The sequence below is a fragment of the Anneissia japonica genome, unplaced genomic scaffold, assembly GCF_011630105.1.
Source record: "Anneissia japonica isolate Jap-2015-1 unplaced genomic scaffold, ASM1163010v1 scaffold1339_len174410_cov115, whole genome shotgun sequence".
Lineage (NCBI taxonomy): Eukaryota > Metazoa > Echinodermata > Crinoidea > Comatulida > Comatulidae > Anneissia > Anneissia japonica.
Genome location: NW_022737119.1, coordinates 133,854 through 155,440, shown reverse-complemented (window position 1 = coordinate 155,440; position 21,587 = coordinate 133,854). Strand labels below are relative to the sequence as shown.

The 21,587-nt window shown below is 33.2% G+C and overlaps 2 long non-coding RNA genes across 2 annotated transcripts in view; both read right to left on the bottom strand.

The window, feature by feature from the left end:
• LOC117117081 overlaps positions 1 to 10,593 on the bottom strand; it is a 19,809-nt gene extending 9,216 nt beyond the window's left edge. Inside the window, exons 1-5 of the long non-coding RNA XR_004446856.1 lie at positions 10,549 to 10,593; positions 10,032 to 10,129; positions 8,899 to 9,044; positions 6,934 to 7,105; positions 1,463 to 1,582 (exon numbers count right to left, since the gene is read on the bottom strand). This is a non-coding gene — a long non-coding RNA (uncharacterized LOC117117081). The remainder of the gene's footprint in view (positions 1 to 1,462; positions 1,583 to 6,933; positions 7,106 to 8,898; positions 9,045 to 10,031; positions 10,130 to 10,548) is intronic.
• A 2,944-nt stretch (positions 10,594 to 13,537) lies between these two features.
• On the bottom strand, positions 13,538 to 19,972 carry LOC117117082. Its single transcript, XR_004446857.1, has 4 exons — positions 19,860 to 19,972; positions 16,565 to 16,687; positions 15,785 to 16,025; positions 13,538 to 13,608 (listed from the first exon to the last, which is right to left on the bottom strand). It is a non-coding gene; the product is annotated as an uncharacterized LOC117117082 (long non-coding RNA).
• Between the last annotated feature and the right edge of the window lie 1,615 nt (positions 19,973 to 21,587).

Below are 21,587 nucleotides of genomic sequence, written 5' to 3'. Positions count from 1 at the left end.
CCTCTAACCAACGTCGGCCCAACGGTTGTAACCAACCTTCACTAATGTTTACCGACGTCGGGCCAACAAAGTACTCTGACGTTGCGACAACGTCTGTTATTACATCCTAATATTTACAACCTCCAACGTCGGCCTAACGGTGGTAGCCAACGTCTATTTCAAACGTTTACCGACGTCAGGCCAACAAAGTACTATGACATTGCGACAAAGTCTTTACTTACATCTAATATTTACAACCTCTAACCAACGTCGGCCCAACGGTTGTAACCAACCTTCACTAATGTTTACCGACGTCGGGCCAACAAAGTACTCTGACGTTGCGGCAACGTCTGTTATTACATCCTAATATTTACAACCTCTAACCAACGTCGGGCCAACGGTTTTAACCAACATCCATTTCAAACGTTTACCTACGTCGCGCCAACAACGTAATGTGACGTTGAAGCAACGTCTGCAATCACATCTAATATTTACAACCTCTAACCAACGTCGGGCCAACGGTTTTAACCAACCTCCATTTCAAACGTTTACCGACGTCGGGCCAACAACGTACTGTGACGTTGAGACGACGTCTGCAATCACATCTAATATTTACAACCTCTAGCCAACGTCGGGCCAACGGTAGTACCCAACCATCTTTTTAGTAGTTTGCCGACGTCGGGTCAGTAACAAATCGTGACGTTGTACCATCGTCGGTAGTCAGACTGAATATTTACGACGGCTTACCAACGTTGGGACGACATCGGAAAATCGACAAATATATTCATACGTTGGGCCAACGTGAAATTCCAATGTTGGTTTGACGTTACTTCTCCGACCAAATTTTGCAACCAAACACCAACGTCGTACCAACGTCAGATATCCGACCCCGACGCTTACCGACGCTTGCCAACGTTTACCAACGTTGGGCCAACGTCGCTTTGCTAGCTGGGGAGGATGTTAAACAAAATCATAATGATGATAATGATAATAATAATGATGATAATGATTATATGTATAATGATGATGATAAAGATGAGGATGATTATGTTAAAGGCAGGCTCCTTAAGGAAAAAATGTTTTGATATGCTGTACAACTGTTTCTTCTCAGATACAATAAGGGGTGTATAACCACCCATTTAAACCTTCCCTCCCTTTCCTGTTTATAAATATTAAAAATCTGTATCTCATTTAACCATTCACTGTTTTTCGTTAAACAGTCTTTTTGTTTCAGAAAAAGCAGTTGTACAACATATCAATATTTTTTTTCTTCTGGAACCTGGCTTTAATGATGGTGATCAATGATGAATATAATCCATAAAAAGATGATGAGGATAATTATTACTGATGATAATTGTATTGATTATGTATTCAGTATCAGGCTATGTCTGAAGTATAAACATGCTGTGTTATTACAACCAGTCACAGGATATTTGGTTCTGTCTGTGAATTTTTCAACAACATAAACACAAGAATGACTCACTTCAAGATAACTTACATGCAGCTGTCCGCACGTTTCCATGGCTTGCAATTCTGTTTCACTCTATCCCACCAACCTCAGTTTGTCTGCTGCTTTAGAACTACAGCAGAAAAGTGTTTACTTCTAAACAGTAATACATGCATCGTTATCATTATACCAAAATATTTTGCATTATATTATTTCGGTATTTAAGAAATATAATTTTGGCGATTTTATTGTCATTTAAGAATAATAAAATTAGAATTATGAACACAAGATAAAAACAAACAATAAATGGAATCAAGTTCCTTGTGTTCCTCGTTTAAAATTAGACTGCTTTCTGCAAAATTTGTTTGAAAGACATTTGACTGTTATTTATTTTATGACTTTTCAGCAAACCTGGCTTGCAGCTTTACTGTATTTCTGTATTGCTTCTTATGTTAAGGCAAAATTAATGATGTATGATGATATGAGAACGAACCACCATTCACTTTGTTTTTCTAGTTGATGTCACACACATTTCTTTGGCGCTATGCATAAGTGGAGTCAAATGTTTGATAATTTGAGGGGTACCATATCTGTCACTATGCATTACATGGCTGTGGAGAGAATCTTCAGATCTACAGCCACACATCTTGTCTTTCAAACCACTATTCAACAAAATAAATAATTTAAATTATTATGATAAATTTTGGGAATAAACGATCTGTTACTGAAAACATTAATATAATATTGTTAAAAAAAAAAGAAATAAAAATAGTAATAATATTAAAATAATATATCCTTTAATACTCATTTAAAAATAAGAATCTATTTAATGCATGTTTTTGTAAATAAATATTTATATTTGACCATACAAACAAGTGCAAACCACATTGGTAATTATAGGAACACACTATACCATGTAGAATCCAAGAGTAATATTTGGAAGTTTCTGGAATCTTAGGTATTGTAGAGGCAATAAGCCTATCGGTTAATTATGATGTAAGGTGACCAATGAGGAACTTAGGCAATATAGAATGCTCTTGAATGCTCTGGAGTTCTAGAGCTAATGTATATAGGGTGAGAGCTTGGTCTTTCGGAAAGCTCTTTTTTATGTGAATGTTGTCTTATTTTGATAAATATTTAAAAAATATATTTTTGTTGTACCAGAAATCCTGAGCTTTTCAAGTGAAAAAAGATGGAAAAACAACTGTTTGAAAAAAAAATATATGTTGATTGAAACAAAAAAAAAAAAATCATAATTTCCATTAAAGTGATGAGGAAGGGTGTGATAAACTAACAATATTTTTTTATGGGGTCTTACCAAACTACAACTACTATAGTATATTTCTAAAAATATGTACCTTAAAAAAATGATCCATCAGAATTATGAAATATGAATAATAGTAACTTCGGTTACAGAGTGACGCAAAATGGACATGGTTTTTTACCAAATATACATTGCCAAAGCTCTATGAGAAAGTATAATACTGTACATACTCCAGGTATTGAAATACACGCCATCGTGTTGGGATTCAATAATAGGCAAGTTCATTTTACGTAGATGTTTAAATAAGGTAAAGAAACACTTAATTAAAGAGGTAAAATTCATAACTTTATGGCAGTATAAAAATGTTTCTCATTTTATATCTACTAAGGATCAAACCCCTAAGAGTACAGAAGTTCTGTTCTCTATCATTTTAAATGTCCAGGCTGCAATAGTATTATATTGGTAAGACAGATAAGTGCTTAATAACTAGACTTAAAGAACATTCTTCACGATCTGATAGTGTTTATATTTGATCATGTTAACAACTGTGAGGCATTCCAATATGTTTTAGGATTACAGGGTATACTTGAAAATGATAATGTCGTCTGTAATGTAAGTAATAAATTAGGTTAAATATTTTCTAGTACTAACATTATTGACAGCTCCCGAAACTGGTCTATCATATTGTTTAAAGAAGCGTTCGCTATACGTAGACTACACCCTTTGCTTAACAATGGGCTCAGAGCTTCAAAAGAGCTTTCTTTGTTTTTGTAGGTATCTTTGATCATTAGAGTAAGAATGCTTTGATCTTTTGTTTAAATCACTGCTGTCACCTACTATAGGTAATGTTTTGATTGGTTAAACACTTTTGGTACTAGTGCATATAAGCTTGCTAATACGGATAATTTTTTCATTCCTGATGATGACATAATTATTGTCAAAATATTGAAGCCCAACACGATGGCGTGTATTTCAATACTTGGAGTATGTATTATACTTCTTATCTGAGATTAATCAGTGGACCTTTCGGTTCTTACAAAGCTCTATGAATTCTTTATATGATTTTCTAAGGATAATTATATATTTCACCTTTGATTTGAAAAGCAGTTGATACATATTAATGACATGACATAATTAATGCATCCTTCCGGTAATGGAGCGACGGTAACAGTTCAAATGTCCAATTTTCAATTAGAATGAGGACAAATAAACAATTAATATTATTATTAAGATTACTACTCTAACAACTGAGCTATGAGGCCAAACTACCTTGTAGGATTTAGTTAACAATCTCATTAATCATTAGTATCTTTGTGTTTATTTACTATTATTCACAATTTAGAATTGAGATTTTAAGCATGTAATTGTAGTAATTACTATGCCATTTAAAGTCATTTTTTATGTTTTCTTTTGACTGCTTTTGTTTGTGATGTCCTTTCAATAGGTGGACTTTACAATAATTTTTGAAATAAAATTCAAACAAATTAACATAAAGAGACAAAAGATGCTCTATTACCTCTTTACTGTTACTATTCAAGTTTAGTAGCAGTGCATGAACAGGCTGAAAATATGCTAGGAATTGCATTTGAAGATAAAAACGCCCCCACAGCAGGACCCCCTAGCAGTGTGACAGTTGCTTTTGTGTTCGTAAAATATATAATGCGTGTGCGTGCACGTACAGAATAGCCTAATAATGTATAATGCGAGTGTGCGTATAATAGAATAGTTTAAGAATTATGAAAAATGTCGCATACATACAAAAGAAACTGTGTGCGATGTATTGTTTAAAATCGCGCTTTATAAGAGCATAATGAGAATGTGTGTTGGCTATTAGAAGGTTGTGTATAACTGTATGAATGTGTTTATAAATAAACTTATAACCTACAGTACTTCTAGTTTATCTTTTATTTAAGATAAAATGTGACCCAAGCTCACAAATGGCCTGTAAACTCATCCTCATGCTAAAATGAGTTTTTGTTATAATGGCATAGAACATATCATTTACTTAAAATGACAGTTAAATGAACTCAATCGAGTGTCTGGAAGCAAAGTTTTGACTGTTTGAATAACATTGTCATCTTATCAACTTTCTTAAATCAAGTTTTGAGAAAAATGCTTTTATTTTCAGCAGGTTTCTATTCATTTTTCATTAACTCCCATCCGAAAAAGGCTAAATTCTACCTGGAATTTTAAACTCAACCCTCAGGAATATTATGATTAATAGTTATATTTTATTTATTACACAAACACCCAATTCACACAAAATTCACGTTCTATGCCCTATTCTGGGTATTGAGGCTTGTTTCTCAATACAGTGTAGTGCAAGTTTACAGCCCATTTGTGAGCTTGGGTCACAAATTGTATAAATAATAATAAAAAATATAATAATAATAAATCTAAAAGTAATATGTGCATGTATATAAAAACACTATTGAATTAAAGAGTGTAAAAAAGTTTATTCAAAATTATTTAAACATTGTACATTTTTTCAATATTTGAAATTAAACACAAATTATAATAGGACATTATATAATCAAGAACTATATATAATCAGTTAATTTAGCGTGGAGCTTGGAGCTAGTACAACAAATACATTTAATTTTTTTATTATTATAATTAACATATTTTATGTCATATTTGTTCTTAACAAGATGACTATGATTATCGATTATGTCTTTCAAAATTTCCCATTTTTTAAAATAAATTTTATCAAAATTGATCTTCATGATAAATTTTTCTCTATTAATACCTTGAACGTATTTATTTTTAGGAATATCAATACTATGGTTAAATGACTGGTATGGAATACACTGTTTATTGAAAAATTTGGATGTATAACCGATATTTTTAAGTCGATATTTTTTAAATAACTTTGTGATATGAATGTATTCTTTGGCATTACAGGATAGTCAAAGATATTACATTCAGTTTTAATTATACACTTTAAAAATTGAAGGAGCACGGTTTGAGGTTTACGAATGTATGTGTTGCTCTGGAATGGTTTCTGATTAACGCTAAAATGAAGAAGTAGTTAGGGTCGAATAATTAACGGATATGTGGGTATTCAAATATATCATATTAGTGGGGTGCAAGGTAAATTAAGTGGAATGTCAGGGGGATAGATATTAACAATGGATTGGATTAACTTAGAAGATTTTAAAGTAGGGTTCATTATGATTAGCGCACCATCGTCAATGTATCCAAATCAAATTAAATTCTCTGAACAACAAAGTCTAATTTCATTTTCAAAGTCATTTGAATACCTTGTACTTGTTTAAATGTATGATTTCCTACATTAAAGTACTGTAAGTGTGATTATTAATTAATAAATTTAATTTCAGTAGATGAATTTCTAATTTAAGTGATTTACAGTGCATGTGACATAGAGTTTGAAGTATCGGCTAATGTATTAAAGGTTAGTGTATACATTTTTGAAGTCCCACGTAATGAAAAATTGTTGTGTATCTGTAGGTTTAATTAAAAGTTGCTGAATTCTGCTAATGAAAATTCAAATTATTCATAGTAGGAAAAATTACATAAGAATGTTCGTAGATGAGCCTTATTTTAGAAAACTAAGTCAATAATGTGTGTTCCCAGAATTTCGGATAAGGGAGTAGTAATCCAGCTGTACGTTGTAATTAAAAGGGGGGAGAGGGGAGGTGGGTGTATATATTGAGAATCCTCTACAATATTCACAAAAAGGTTTTCAACGTTATAGGGAAGGCATGTGAAATGTTCAACGCTACATGCCCAAATCAAAGCCAATCTTAGAATAACTACAGTATCAAAGTATCAAGTACCATTTCTTTGATATTGACAAACAAGTAGAAATTATTATGATCCTTAAACTTGGAAATCCTGCAACCACTATGCGCTATAAAAGGATTAAGACATTTTCATATTAAAAATAGCATCCTGAAGAGGTTTGTTGCATAACAAAATACTTAATGTTCAATAAATTATATTTTGTATAGTAAGTGCTGTTCGGTATATTTTTTGATGAGACTGATTTAGTTCAGTTTATTATTCACAGCTATTCAGGGGTCCTAAGTTGGAATAGTCACTCCAGGGAGATTATATAGTTAGACATTTTTTTCTCATGTACTTTATATCAGTTTCTGGTTTTACTGTTTTCTTGGTAAGCTTTTAAAGCTTTCTAGTCCTTATATTTTTGTTCTAAGTAAAGTGATCAATGAAACATCTAAGCTTGTAAAATAACATACTCTAAGAATCCATTGCTTACCCTTTCAAATGACTATATACAGTACTTGACTTTTTCAAATTTTTCATCTGTCCACTTAATGACTAAATGACATTTACCACCAGCCAACTGTTGCCCATTTGGGTCATCACAGGACTGCTGCTCTTCCGATGCTGGTCGTAGTCTTTCATCACTGATGTTAATTAGCGAGCTTCTAATTAAAAAATAATTAAAATAAAAAAAGTGTGCAGCCTTTGATCAATGATTTGGAATTGGCACTATATAAATCATTAGCATTACAGTATATTATTATTATTATTATTATTATTATTATTATTATTATTATTATTATTATTATTATTATTATTTTAATTTTTATTATTATTATTAATCTAACTATTTAATTAAACATTTGCTGATCTGTTATGATGTTAAATAAAATAATAATGATACTGGTATTAAAAATGATGATGTTAAAAGAAGTTGATTACTAGTATGTTAAAGCCAGACTCCGAAGGATAATACTTTTTTGATATGTTGTCCAAACACGCAAAAGGGGTGTAATTCCACCTCAATCATTCCAGTGCCTTTTTGTGTCTTAGAAAAATCAGTTGTACAACATCATCAAACTCTTTTTCCTTTGGAACCTGATTTAATGATGGTGATAATGATGACAATAATTATGAAGAGGATGATGAGTGATTGACTTTAATGATGGTGATAATGATGACAATAATTCTGAAGAGGATGATGAGTGATTGACTTTAATGATGGTGATAATGATGACAATAATTATGAAGAGGATGATGAGTGATTGACTTTAATGATGGTGATAATGATGACAATAATTATGAAGAGGATGATGATTGATTGACTTTAATGATGGTGATAATGATGACAATAATTATGAAGAGGATGATGAGTGATTGACTTTAATGATGGTGATAATGATGACAATAATTATGAAGAGGATGATGAGTGATTGACTTTAATGATAGTGATAATGATGACAATAATTATGAAGAGGATGATGAGTGATTGACTTTAATGATGGTGATAATGATGACAATAATTATGAAGAGGATGATGAGTGATTGAATTTAATGATGGTGATAATGATGACAATAATTATGAAGAGGATGATGATTGATTGACTTTAATGATGGTGATAATGATGACAATAATTATGAAGAGGATGATGATTGATTGACTTTAATGATAGTGATAATGATGACAATAATTATGAAGAGGATGATGAGTGATTGAATTTAATGATGGTGATAATGATGACAATAATTATGAAGAGGATGATGAGTGATTGAATTTAATGATGGTGATAATGATGACAATAATTATGAAGAGGATGATGAGTGATTGACTTTAATGATGGTGATAATGATGACAATAATTATGAAGAGGATAATGATTGATTGACTTTAATGATGGTGATAATGATGACAATAATTATGAAGAGGATGATGAGTGATTGAATTTAATGATGGTGATAATGATGACAATAATTATGAAGAGGATGATGAGTGATTGAATTTAATGATGGTGATAATGATGACAATAATTATGAAGAGGATGATGAGTGATTGACTTTAATGATGGTGATAATGATGACAATAATTATGAAGAGGATGATGAGTGATTGAATTTAATGATGGTGATATGATGACAATAATTATGAAGAGGATGATGATTGATTGAATTTATTCGTAAAGTCATAAAATACATATACATAAAAATGATATACAAAAAAACCAACAAAATGAAAATAAACATGACCCTGATTACAAGGAAAAGCCCCAAAAAAAACACTGTAATTATGTATGGGTTTTCAGTATTAGACTGTCTCAAGTACAAACAATGCTGTATCAGAGCCAAATCACAGGACAATTAGTTCAGAATATTTAAATTTTTAATAGCATTTAAATGCATTAAGTTAGGCTCGTAAATTAACATAACATGAACACAAGAGTGAAGAACTTCAAGGTAACTTACACGCACTGCTTGCACGTTTTCATGGCTTGTAATTTTGTTTCACAGATTTATTCCACATCTCAATTCTTTCAACCTCAGTTTGAGTAGGTTCACCATCAGGATGAAGGTCAATAGTCATGTGGGCCTTATTACCTACTGCTTTGGAACTAAAGTAGATGCAAATATAGAGAAAGTGTTTACTGTTTGTAGGCCTACTGTGCAGTGTGCTACATTCATCGTTATTTCTGTTTTGCCATTATAATATTTTTAGTATTTTAAAATAAAGAAAATTATTTTTTTTGCATGGTTTATCATTCATGAATAATAAGATAAAAATTATGAGCACACAATATATAAACAAACCATAAATGGAATGCAAGTTGCATGCAAAATACTCTTTTGATTGGAAACCGTGTGCAGTGTTGATCAATATGACTGCATCCCTTTAATATCGGTTTAAAAGATTTGTCAATTTTGTTTTATTTTAGATATAATAAAGCACTTTCCCCCCAGGGTCCACATGCTTCAATGTTGTTTCTGGTGGTAAGAAACAAATAGTGCAGATAAACTGCTTTATTCAAGGACACAAGCGAAATGCACAGTAAGGATTTGAAACCCTAACTTTAAGAACCACGATTCCATTCCATTTATTGACAATTATACAAGTAGATGAATTTTTTTTCATGAGTTGGGAATACACAAAATATACATATAAATTAAATAATTACGTGAAGAAAGACATAAATACAGTGCATAAAATACTTAAAATATATTTAAATTAACAATAAATAGAATATATGAGGAATGCCATCCCAAGCCCAGCGTACTGTAGCTGTATGTTAAACTAAGTAATAACAATGTATATGTGAGTACTGTACTGTATATACTTTAGTACAGAAAAGCCATAATACTTATACTCATAACTTTGGCAAAAGCAATTCAGTTGCAGTAATGACCTATCATTTTAAAGCTTACCATTTAAAGAATCAGAATATATTCAAAACTCAATTTTCATTTGTTAGTTACTGATGCTGGTTTTGGGATGGCAAGCTTCAGGATACAGGAATGAAGATCTGAGTTGTACTCCAAGGAGGTAAATGAGAAAAGCTGTTATATATGGAGGTCAAATGTTGATAATTTGAGGGGTACCACACCTGTCACTATGCATTGCATGGCTGTGGAGAGAATCTTCAGATAGGCCACACATCCTGCCATCACACAATTACTACTACAGGCCTTGTCTGATTAACCACTATTCAACAAATTAAAAAAAAAATTAAAATCAATATGATACATTTTGGGAATTGAATACTGCGTACATCTGTTCCTGAAAAAAAAAAATAATAAAAATTGAAATATTTAATAGTAATTTCAAAATAATATAATTTAATGCTCATTTCAACATAAGAATGTACTTTTGGAGACAAAAAAACTCTGTTTACCAGGAAAAATTATTACAATTATAAAACAAAAAAATAAATAAAAATAAGAATAATAATAGTAATTTTAAAATAATATCCTTTAATGCTCATTTCAAAATAAGAATCTACTTTTGGGGTTTTGTCTACAGCCTGGCTGGGTGCGAAACCTACTTTATCAAGTCAATAACGTTTTATCAGTGGAATAGTGGGCTGTAGAAGTAGTGCAATTTGTGGATTACTATCAACTTACCGGGTGTGTCTGTGGCTCCATTGCTAAGCCTGTATGACCCACAAGGGCTTCTGTCTTGCTGAAGGCTACTAGGAGGATTTAGTGGCGTAAAATCTGCCTCAATTGTCTCCTTCATTGCAATTCTTAACAGAAGAAAACAAAGACTAAAGAATAGATAACCACCAGTGCCCCCCCCCCACCCCCACATGTAATTGACAATGAATCTTTTTACTTCAATTTTTGAGGATTTTTATCTCAAAGTAAAAAATACTACTGCTACAGTATGTTTTTTTGGATTTGCATATATAGTAATATTAACTGGCAGACCTACTGTATATAATTCAAATAAACAAAGTCTCCATGCTTTTCCCATTAAAAATAATGAAAACCTAAACTAAGTGAATAGACTTCTCCCCTATTAAAACTGACCAGAGGTTTAGAGATGACCACTTGTTGTTGGGCTTTCATGTCATCTCACGCTGCTGGTCAATATATAGTTAATGTATTTGAGGAATTCTATGAGAAGGAAGTTCAACTTTATAGGGAAGGGCATTTAAAAGGTGAATTTCCAACACTGCATCACCAAATCAATGCCAAACTGAGACAAAATTGAAACCACCAACTTGCTGGACAGCACCACCGTTCATTTCATACATAATGAAAACTTTTCCCCTATTTTCGACAAAAGCTCATTCAGGTAAAATTTGACCTGCATCTTATGCATGAACGCACCAACTGCAGAAAACTCGAAATTCATAGCTGCTATTGGCCTTTAAGCGCGTGACGTCATACATAGAAAGGGAAAAACAGTTCTGAATACAAAATTTTAAAGGAAAAATGATCAATGGTTATTTAAGCAACAAGCATGGGACTTACATAGCAATAAAGCTTAATTTATGAGCTACAATTGACCTTTAACTCTGAAGTTTAGCGACCTGTCGTTGCACAGTTATGGTAAAAAGAGGCAGGAAGTATACCAAGAAACACTCTACAAACACCAACATTTATCATTTACCAATAATTGCATATTAGTTTCGAGTATTGTGCCTTAATTTATTCAACATAACAGTATTGTTTATATTATTTTTGTAGTCGAACAATTTTAGGCAATTTTTAAGATAAAATTGAATTTGTCCTGATCAGGATTCAACCCAACACCCTCTGAATATAATTTGAATATTCTACCAATTTGTGGTATCCTCTCTTGCATTTTCCAATTTGGAGCATTTGTTTTTCCAAGGTATTGCGTAATATGCAGCAAACAATAAAGAAGTTGATGACAGTTTGGTATGAAGGAACACCTTGCCAGTCAAGCCATAGGTGATAAGGTTTTGAAAAAAAAAACATTGTCTCCATCAGGATTTGAACCCTCTATTAACTATGTGGATGCTCTATAAAATTACCATTTAAAATGTATACCAGCTCCCCTAGTTAGCCCCACCCTCTCCCCAACTCCACCCCCAAAAACATAAAGAGATAAAAGATGCTCTATTTACCACTTTACTGTTACTCTTCAATATATCAACTGCATTCCCGTTTCTATTGTAGAGGACGCTATTGAGATCAGACTCATCATTTAGGCTGTCACATGTGGGCTGGGTGCTCAACTTTTTGGCTCTCAATTGTTCCATGTGAAACCAGCGAGTCCCTGCTTCTACTCAGATTTCACTGTGCATTCACTTGCAAGAGAATTATTCTACCATACGAAGAAAACTTCTGAAACTGAAGGCAGTACATTTTGCTGGAAGGAATATACCAGGAAAAATTGATTTATGAATAATATAACTAACATGTAAATAGTGGTAGGCTATACAGGGTTAAAAAACCGGGTGATATTTCAAATATCAAATGCACAGGTCCTAAATGAAGCGGCTTATTGTCCTCAACATTTTGGCACTTATTTGTTTGAAAAACAGGACAGTGAAGGCCAAAAAACGAAATTGAAAGGGGAGGGGGGAAAATGACCACATTAGCTGTTAAAATACAAAAAGGTCATAACTTTTTTATCTGAAGTCATATATTGATGATATTAGTGTCTATGTTTTTGAGGTCAAGAAACTGATTAATGGTGTTAGAAATACTTAAAAATGTAATTACAGTGGTTAAATTTTTTATTTAACGTTTTTTTTTTTTTTTTTGGGTGTTACGGTAAGAGTACAAGTTACGTATTGTATGAAAAAATAAGCACAGTTTAACTTTTTTTTCCCCATCAATAATCATTGTAGCAATGTCTATTTCCATTCTTATTGTACTTTTCAAATCATAAAACATTTTAATGAGCATTGTAGAGCTGTATGTATCTTTGTTTTGATGACGCCTAATGTGCGTACAGTATCAACAACCATTAGACATGCTGTATGTAGAGTACAATCATTTTGCAACACACAGAAGGTTTTCAATAAGAACAATTTCAGGGGTATTTGCTTATCTACTGAACACCAAGGGTAACCCACCCACCCAGTCTATGCACTTATTTTCAATGGTGTCCTTCAGGTGGTGATTGGTTAGTCCAGCAATTTAGACCAACCTCAGTATTTTCCAAACAAGTGCCTTCTTTACCATGCACATTGGACTCTGGTTTAAACAAGGGGTGGGGTTGCTGATGTCGGGGGGTGAAGGTGAAGTGCTTGATCATTAAGTTAGGAGTTAGCTCACAATAATTAGGAGACATGAGGTGATTTTTATACCTTGAGCATAACTTTATTTGCTTCAAACATTTTTAATAGGGTGACACCCTTCTCCGCACACCCCTAGATACATACACCACTGCCTGTGATTAAAATCAAAAGGGTTTCATCTACAGCATGTGGCTGTGTGTGAAACCTCTTAAAACACTTCTTAGCTAAGTGCTGCTGGAGAGTAATTAACTCAACCAAGTCAGTGGTAGTGTGAACGCCACATTGCAACCACAGTGGTCTGTAAAAGTAGTGCAATTTGTGGATTACTATCAACTTACCGGCTGTGTTCATGGCTCTACTACTAAGCCTGTGTCTGAAACCCTAGTGCTTCTGCCTGGCTGAGGGCTACTAGGAGGATTTTTTTGGCATAAAATCTGTCTCAACAGTCTTCTTCATAGTAATTCTTAGAAGAAAAAAATACAGAGATACAAGAATGGATGAACCCACATGTAAATAATAATCAATCTTTCTACTTTTGAGGATTTTTCAGTGAAACTCTGCTATGTTTTTAGGATTTCACATAACAACAACACAGGTAGACACATATTAAATGGGAAATAAGAAAGTCTATGCCTTTCCATTAAAGATAAAGAAAACGTAAATTAAGTGGATTACATAACAGATTATATGCAACTTGACATAATTTATCATCACTGTTAAAAAATTCCCAGAGTACATTTACATAAAACTGACAATATTGCATATTGCATTACTACGATAATTGTTTCTAGTGTATGGCCTATACCCAATAAACATGTCTTTGTGTTGATTGTTTTTTCTTCTCTCATTTTTTCCGAGAGAATGAGCTTACTGTATATCTGGGAATCCTCTAACCATTTATATTGAAGGTATGGCAAATTTTCAAAACTGCATGCTCAAATCAAAGCCCATTTCAAGTGTTATTTATGGCTTATTAAAATATAAATAGCTATTTATTTGATGTTAGATTCTTTTTAAAAACTAAACTAATTCAGTTTTAAAAAAATGCGTAAAATGATTTTTAAAAAATCAGTTTTAATACAGAATTATATTATTGGGGGCCATTTTTACCAGGGCAATTTTTACCTTACACCGCCAGACACACTCTTTGATCACCTAGTAAGCCTACAGTAGGCCTCTAGTCGAGTAGTAGTATATAGATCAGACCATATAATAGGCCTCTAATAACTCTAATAGGCCTCTATAAACAGCCTAGGAAGTAAGTACCTTTTTAGGCATCGTACAATCTATGTATGAGGTATATAAAACAAATATTGACTACTCTAAATTCGAGGAACAGTGAAATCTATTGCCCGTCAGTGATGTGGAGACTGTAATCTATCTTCACTTGGGCCGAAGACTACGGCCTTCACATCACCTCAGAGAAATAGATTTCAACATTCCCCTCAGGAGCAGTCAATATTTGTATATTTAATACATCACTGCAAATTTGATTTACTATTATTATTATATTGAAATGAAAATACCCTGTTAATATAGAACAGCAAAGAGGGGGTGACAACGCTAACTAGAATATCCACCACTGGATTGGACAATTAGATCCTTCTTAAGCTAGATTTATATTAGACACGATAACGACATATCATCGCGTAGTTTGTATTCTTTAACGCTGGGCGCAATATGTGGCGTAGTGTCGTAATCGTGTCTGTGTAAATGTAGCTTAAATAGTGGGGAATGGGTCGATATCTTATTCCAATTCTGATTCCTGTTCCTGCTTGTCGTGAGTGAATCTGATACCTAGCTTGGATTGTTTACGTACCCTACTCTGCAATGTATGTTTTGTTCGAATTATACACAGCTAATGGAGGGTGAGTTGTGATTGTTTATTTAATTCTAATTAAAGTGGCCAAAGAGTAAATTTAGTATTGCAGTCTCCTGTCTATCTTTATTGTTTTTGTAATTATACAAATGACGTGAAATGTACTTTGTTTTATTGTCTATTGTATTATTTCTTAATCTATAATTCACATTATACGATTCAAAACCAGATGAAATTGTTTGATCATCTTATATTAAGCGTTTGGAAAGTTAAAGACAATGTTTATATCCGTACGTGTCTGTTATATTGTATGTTGTAGTTAAGTTGGGTGACGATGCACTGCAGCCGTGGGTCCCCAGCCCAAATTTCCAATTTTTAATTAGAATGAGGTCAAATAATTTAAATTATAATATTATTATTAGATTTACTACTAAAAACTGAGCTATGACGTCAGGTATACCCCTCACTACAGATAACAAGTGATTCTAGATTAGTGCCTGTTGGGGACCTGCTTGAAAAAATGAGAAGACAGAGAGACTGTGATGGAAATTGGCCGGCGGCAACTGTCAGAGCTTTATTGCTCAAATTATGTTTCATTTTGTCATTTGATTGTCATCTTTAATGTTTATATACTGCAATCACAGATTAGAATTGAGATTTTAAGCATGTAACAGTAGTTACTATGCCATCAAAGACAATTTTTACTGATGTTTTTTTTTTTTTTTGTGATGCTCTTTCAATTTAGGTTGATTCAACAATTGTGTCAAAACAAAATACAACAAGCTATAGGGGAAAAAAAAAGAAAATAATGCTCTATTACCTCTTTCCTGTTACTATCTTCAATGTTTCAACTGCATTCCTGACACTATCATAGAGGGCGCAGACTCATCATTCATGCTGTCACATGTGGGCTGGGCACTCTGCTCATCTTTTTGGCTTTTACTTGTTCCATCTGAAACCAGCGAGTCATTGCTTCTACTCAATTTCACAGTGCTTTCGCATGCAACAGAAGTTCTCGGCTTTTCGAAGAAAACTTCCGAAACTGATGGCCGTATATTTTGCTGGAAGGAATGCCAGGAATTAAGGAATAATATAAATAAACATGTAAGTTTACATCTCAGTCATTAATTTAATGAATTTGAAATGTTAAAGTATATTGTATTTGAAATCGGTTAATTTCTCCTACGATCAGTAGCGTATCTAGAAGTCTTGAAATGGGGTGGGGAGGGGTTGTTGATTGCGAGGGGTGAAGGTGAAGTGCTTGATCATCAAGTGAGGATGTGCTGGTTCACTATAATTACGTGATATGAGGCCATTTTAATATACCTTGAGCGCTACTTTTTCACTCCAAAAATTTTCAAATGGGGGAACACCCCTTCCTGCACAGCCCTAGATATGCCACTGCCTATGATTAGAATCCAAAGGGTACTTGATATCATCTACAGCATGTGCTGTGTGTGAAACCTCCTTAAAACACTTCTTAGCTACTGTAGGGCTGCTAGTACGATTAGGTCAACCAAGTTTGTCAGTGGTAGAGGGCGACATTACAACCACAGTGGGCTCTAGAAGTAGTGCAATTTGTGAATTATTCTCAACTTACCAGGTGTGTCCATGGCTCCACTGCTAAGCCGGTGTCTGACCCTTAGGGCTTCTGCCTTGCTGAGGGCTACTAGGAGGATTTGGTGGCATAAAATCTGTCTGAACTGTCTCCTTCCGAGTAATTCTAAAAAGAAAAAAATAAACAAAGATAAAAGAATACATGACCTGCTTTTTTTTTTCTTTTCTTTTTTTTCACATTTGCACATAATATTATAACAGGTAGTCATAGTGCAATAAACAAGGTCTCTATGCTTTTCCCATTAAAACTAACATAAACCTAAAACAAAGTGAACACCTATAACAAATAATAATAATGATAATATGTAATTGTAACTTGACATCATTTATCATCGTTCCCTTGAGTATACTTACATAAAACTTCCGCTAAGCATATTACAATACATTACTACCGTAATTATTTCTTGGGTAAAAGCCTACCACATAAACATGACATTGGGTTTATTTTTTCTCCTTTTTTTGAGGAAGGAAGGGGGAGGGGAGAAGGAGGAAACACTGGTACATAAAATCGAAATCATCAATGTAAATTTCATCCCATTTTTAAAAAATACTGCAAGAAAGTCTCAGAGTGCCATTTCCGAGCATCTAGGTGGCTATTTTAAAAATGTTCTCAACTCACCTAAAAAGCCAATTTGGTAAAGCGGCATCAAACGTGTTAAATACATTTTTAGCCACATATACGTTTGTGTATCTAAGTACCAATATGTTTGTTCAATCCACCAAGTCATGTATATCCACTATTGAGGTGCAGCACTTTGTAGCATAATTTTACTCCAGCCAATGATATTGACAGTGGCCTGCTGCTTGGGATCCCTAGACTACTCTACTACTACAATACATGACATAACAACATATGACTTTGGCAACATATCATAAGTTCTACATTTGTTGTGGTATATAATTAAAAATAAAATATATAAATTTGTTAAAAGAATGACGGTGTTTGTCTTATTGGTCAATAATCAGTCATCCAATTAATCAACTAGTCATTTAATCAGTCAGTCAATCAATGCATATACATGAAAAAATAAATCATCACAACAATTAAATAAAATATATATTTTTTTCTACATCATTACTTTAACAAATTTGGCTAATTATTATTATTATTATTATTATTTTCTTGTATCTAACAAAGTAAACAAACCCACAACAAATAAAACAACACTCTCAATTGTTTGTCAAGGCCCTGTGCAGACTATCAAATTTTATTTGACAAAAAATGTCAAGATAACATCATCTCATGACCATATATAGGCACATCATCACTATATATGGGCATCAATACTTTCAGATGACATCATCTCATGACCATATATAGGCACATCATCACTATATATGGGCATCAATACTTTCAGATGACATCATCTCATGACCATATATAGGCACATCATCACTATATATGGGCTTCAATACTTTCAGATGACATCATCTCATGACCATATATAGGCACATCATCACTATATATGGGCATCAATACTTTTTTTTTTTGTCAAAGAATATTTGATGATCTGGACAGAGCTTAAGGTATTGGGGATGACAGATCACTAGTGTAATGCACCTCTAAAGGAGTGTCAACCAAACCAACAACTGATCCATCCACATCTCAATTCTTTCAAACTCAAGTTTTAGTATGTTCACCATCAGGTCGAAGGTCAATAGTCAGGTGGACTTTGCCTACTGCTTTTGAACTACAGTAGATGCAAATGTGGAAAAAAAAATGTTGACTGTTTGTACTATGCAGTTTGCTAGATGCATCTTTATTTGTTTGTTTTTTTTTTGAATTATAATATGATCAAATATTCCAAAAGAAATACATTTTTTTTTTGCATGTTTATTGTCATTTATGAATAATAAAATAAAAATTATGATCTCAGGATATAAACAATAAATAAAATACAAGGCCCGTGCAAAATACTCTTCTAAGCCGATGGAAACCCTGTGTTCATTCACAGATTTCATTGTGTTCCCATTCAATCAGACTGCTTTCCTTAGGCCGTGTTGCCACAGTACATATTATCCGATAAATTTTTGGAAAGCAGCCACTTTGCTATTTTTCCGCTGCGGAAACGGGGCCCAATGTTTCCGATAAGCTTTCGTATGAGAAATCAGATAATTTATCCAAAAAAGCTCAGAATGCAAATATAAAATAACCTTTGACCGATGTCAAACTGTCATGCAAAGAATTATTTTTTGAGTCAGTTTTTACGGGAACTATTTTTTAATGGCCTTTGCTTAAGTTCAAACACTTTATAATTAATATGAGTAAATATGTAGTGCTTATTAAGTAATATAACGGAAACCTGAAATGGCTGAGCACGACATCGACGGTGCCTAGCTGGGCTTAGGTCTAAGGTCCATCCCTACCTACTGTATCGTTTATTGTACTGTAAAGCACACCAAACAAATCTAGCATTCTTTTTCCTTTTTTTCTCCATTTGTACAGCAATACAACTCACTGTACTGTATTAATTAATTATAATTTCCTTTTCTTATATATTGTTTCTAATTACGGGTTCTAATCATACCGTATGTTATTATTTATGTATTTTTATATGTTTTATAATTTCGTAACCGTGCAATGAAATGTTTGCCGCCTGATATTTCCATTTATGGACAATAAATGAAATCCTAAAATCTTGAATTTCTATATAGAAGTACAATAAAACATCATTATGACAGTATAATTCCCAGAATGAAACCCACACAAAAAAAGGTAACCTGCTGGTCAACAAAATGAATGTTACGATGTTGTACTGTTGTCCATAATGTTGCATGATGGAATAAAATATTTGGAGGGAATTTTGAGATAATCTATCAGAGAAAATTATGGCAGAAATTGTAATTAGTGCTGCGGAAACACAGCCTTATATACGGGTTTACAAGATTTGTTCATTTCACCCATTTTTTAGATATGAAGCACTTTTCCCTCAGGGTCCATGTGATTAAGTGTTGCTGCTGGGTGGAGAGAAGCAAATGCAGATAAAGGGATTTGCTGAGGACACAAATGAAATGCACAGCGAGGGATTCAAACTCCAACCTCTAAGATTCAAGCTTCAGATTCCATTTATTTTCATATGAAATTTGTTTTCCTAAATTAGGAATACACAAAATATACATACAAATTAAATAATTACTATGCTAAAAATTAAATCTTAGCAACCTGAAATTGTTTTCAGCAAATGGCGCCAAAACAAACTCTACACTTATTATCATTACCACTATTAATTAAATAATGGTTGAGTGCATGTTGAATAGCTTGGTGGAGGGAACCTTACCTTCCAATCCCAGGGTTCAACATTGATAGAGCATCCACACAGTTATCACATGAGGCTAGTCGAGTGGCCGAGTGTTAAGGCAGAAGAAACAAATTGCCTACAATTTTGCTCCTACAAAATTAATAGAAACAATAATATAATGTTGAATAAATTATGGCATCATACTCAAAAGTGATATGCGATGGGTAAATGATAAATTTTGGTGCGTAGGGTATTTTAGCCGGTGTGTGTATTTTATTTTATTTTATTAATTGTTTTAGGCCTAAAGACAAGGATATGCCAAACAGCAAACATAATCCTTGGTTTGTATCACATAGAAGAAATCGAAATCCAAATCATTCCATCACTTTTCTTGACATATCCCTTTACCAGACAAATATAAACGCAAGATTCTCTAAGAAACCAAGTCTCATTATTTAATACGTTGTATACGTTGTACCCCATACGTTTAATACGTTGTACCCCATTTGTTTTTCCAATTTTTTTTTTCCAAAGGTACTGTATTGCACAAAATTAAAATGAATACTAACATCTCCACCAGTGAAAGATTAGGAGTAGTTTATAAGAACAAGGCATTGTTGATCCCATTGATATTCAAACTACAGACCCATGGGCTGAGCTGTTGACTCAGAGGTATTGTTCCTGCTGCTTGTGCTGAAGACCTCAGTTCAAACCCAGCCAGCATTGGGTATATTGGAGTCTGATCACTTGGTATCTTGATTAACCCTCATATTGAGAGTTCGGTGGGTTAGGAACAATGTTTGTATCCGGATGTGTCACTTATAATTTGTTGAGTCGGGTGGCGATGCACTCAGCTGCCATGGGTCTCCAGGGGTCCAGCCCAAATTTCTAATTTCCAATAAGAATGAGGACAAGTAAAACATTATTATTAATATTATTATTATTAAGATTACTACTCTAGGGGTCCCAAGTTGGAAGATGTCATTTCCAGGACAGATCTACAGTGGCTGATCCAAGAATTCAAAAAGAGTGGGGGGCCTTTTACTGATGTAGGGTGAGCCTCATCTAGCACCACCATGGTTGGGACTGAGATAAGAACATTTGTGACACTCTAAAACATACATTTTTTATTATAATTTTCTTTTTTCCCTATTATTTTTATAATCTGGAAAAACTTAGGGGCCCAACACAGCTGTCCACCCCCCCCCCCTCCTCCCTCTAATCATCCACTGATCTGCAATGGTTAACAACTTTTCTTAACACAATTAATTTTACCGCCATTCAATTCAATTGCGAGACACTTTAATTCAAGACCACTTTTTCAAAGTACCAACTAACACCTATCTTTTACCGCTGAGCTCATCCTCTAATTATGAGACCCCTCTAATTCCAGATCGAGACCACCTTTATGGAAGTAACAAGGGATAGAATGACCTCTAATTCAAGACCACTTTTGAAAATAAAAATCAAATAAATTCAAGTTTTTAAAAAAATTCTAAGAAAAAGAACAAAATTAACAGATGTATTTTCATATACTTATTCATATTATAAATAAAGGTTTCCTAATTGCAGTGGGCTGTAAAAGGGTGATATTTCCTACTTTATATTTATATTTCCTTTCCCATATCCTACATTTGACGACTGATAATGTACATACAATATCAACTACCACTGACATATTTTTGCAATACATAGAAGGTTTTTAAACAACAATTCAGGTGCATTCTAACAACAGGCTAAGTATTTATTGTATGAGATTACTGAATA